Raw genomic sequence first — 2500 nt, 5'->3', positions numbered from 1 at the left:
AAACGACGACGCGTCGATTGTGCGGCCATCGTTGCTCGCGCGACTAACGACGATCAGCCGAGACGGCTGTAGTTTATCGCATCGATTTCATCGAGCAACCGATGGACGCTGCCGCGTTCGTTCGTAAATGAATGTTATACATACTCACGGATAGCCTGAGGCGAATAATCGCAAACGACGACGCGTCGATTGTGCGGCCATCGTTGCTCGCGCGACTAACGACGATCAGCCGAGACGGCTGTAGTTTATCGCATCGATTTCATCGAGCAACCGATGGACGCTGCCGCGTTCGTTCGTAAATGAATGTTATACATACTCACGGATAGCCTGAGGCGAATAATCGCAAACGACGACGCGTCGATTGTGCGGCCATCGTTGCTCGCGCGACTAACGACGATCAGCCGAGACGGCTGTAGTTTATCGCATCGATTTCATCGAGCAACCGATGGACGCTGCCGCGTTCGTTCGTAAATGAATGTTATACATACTCACGGATAGCCTGAGGCGAATGATCGCAAACGACGACGCGTCGATTTTGCGGCCATCGTTGCTCGCGCGACTAACGACGACCAGCCGAAACGGCTGTAGTTTATCGCATCGATTTCATCGAGCAACCAATGGACGCTGCCGCGTTCGTTCGTAAATGAATATTATACATACTCACGGATAGCCTGAGGCGAATGATCGCAAACGACGACGCGTCGATTTTGCGGCCATCGTTGCTCGCGCGACTAACGACGACCAGCCGAGAAGGCTGTAGTTTATCGCATCGATTTCATCGAGCAACCGATGGGCGCTGCCGCGTTCGTTCGTATATGAATATTATACATACTCACGGATAGCCAGAGGCGAATAATCGCAAACGACGACGCGTCGATTTTGCGGCCATCGTTGCTCGCGCGACTAACGACGACCAGCCGAGACGGCTGTAGTTTATCGCATCGATTTCATCGAGCAACCGGTGGACGCTGCCGCGTTCGTTCGTAAATGAATAATATACATACTCATGGCTAACTTGAGGCGAATAATCGCAAACGACGACGCGTCGATTTTGCGGCCATCGTTGCTCGCGCGACTAACGACGACCAGCCGAAACGGCTGTAGTTTATCGCATCGATTTCATCGAGCAACCGATGGACGCTGCCGCGTTCGTTCGTAAATGAATAATATACATACTCATGGCTAACTTGAGGCGAATAATCGCAAACGACGACGCGTCGATTTTGCGGCCATCGTTGCTCGCGCGACTAACGACGACCAGCCGAAACGGCTGTAGTTTATCGCATCGATTTCATCGAGCAACCGATGGACGCTGCCGCGTTCGTTCGTAAATGAATAATATACATACTCATGGCTAACTTGAGGCGAATAATCGCAAACGACGACGCGTCGATTTTGCGGCCATCGTTGCTCGCGCGACTAACGACGACCAGCCGAGACGGCTGTAGTTTATCGCATCGATTTCATCGAGCAACCGATGGACGCTGCCGCGTTCGTTCGTAAATGAATAATATACATACTCATGGCTAACGTGAGGCGAATAATCGCAAACGACGACGCGTCGATTGTGCGGCCATCCGTTGCTCGCGCGACTAACGACGACCAGCCGAGAAGGCTGTAGTTTATCGCATCGATTTCATCGAGCAACCGATGGGCGCTGCCGCGTGCGTTCGCCCGATTGCGCGTGAAGTTACTGTTCGGAACCAAGAATATACGGGTGTATTATACCCGTTTGGTCGCAGCCACGCGCAAAGGCTTTTGAATGTACTGTACGCCCGGCCGTCGAACGATGGTTTTCCGTCATTCAGGAAACAAAAAGAAACTTTTGTCGTCGATATGGCGCGTTCAATCCTCCGTCGATACGCTGGTCGGAGGTGCGAACATCGAATATTTTTAAAGCAAAGAACAAGGAGCATTTTTAAATACAAAGAGAAAAATTGTAAATTGTATATGATTACCCTGAACGGTGGATCACTTGGCTCGTGGGTCGATGAAGAACGCAGCTAATTGCGCGTCAACGTGTGAACTGCAGGACACATGAACATCGACATTTCGAACGCACATTGCGGTCCACGGATAAAATTCCTGGACCACGCCTGGCTGAGGGTCGTTCACTTGTCCTAAAACTGCTTGCGTTGTTCTCAGATTCCCTAACCCCGCCGTCGTTTACCTCTCCTTTCGGGGAGATGGCGAAGAACGTTTCGGAGCCGGGTCGATGAAGAGAAAGGTATCAACGTACGAGCGAGAATTTGGGTATTTCGTTGGCGTTTGTCGCTGGACGTACGAAAAAGAATAAATATTATATATTATTGGCAAGTTTGCGCACCCCTTGCGTGGTGAGGCAGAGATCAGTCTGGACTCGCGCGAGTGTTTTACGGCGTCGTGCGTCGTGTTGTCTGGAGTATCATCACGACCGCCCGTTAAAGCACCGCTCCTACGATTTCTGACTTTGACGGCACTAAAAACCACCGTGGGGCGCAAATCGCGTTTCGTACAAATC

General features: G+C 51.3%; 1 non-coding gene across 1 annotated transcript; it reads left to right on the top strand.

Annotated features, from left to right (window-relative positions):
* Positions 1 to 1955: 1955 nt before the first annotated feature.
* LOC143341543 (5.8S ribosomal RNA) lies at positions 1956 to 2110 on the top strand. The gene has a single exon (XR_013079642.1). It is a non-coding gene; the product is annotated as a 5.8S ribosomal RNA (ribosomal RNA).
* The last annotated feature ends 390 nt before the right edge of the window (positions 2111 to 2500 follow it).

The sequence above is a fragment of the Colletes latitarsis genome, chromosome 4 (genome assembly GCF_051014445.1).
Source record: "Colletes latitarsis isolate SP2378_abdomen chromosome 4, iyColLati1, whole genome shotgun sequence".
Lineage (NCBI taxonomy): Eukaryota > Metazoa > Arthropoda > Insecta > Hymenoptera > Colletidae > Colletes > Colletes latitarsis.
This window is presented reverse-complemented; position numbering and strand designations above follow the sequence as displayed.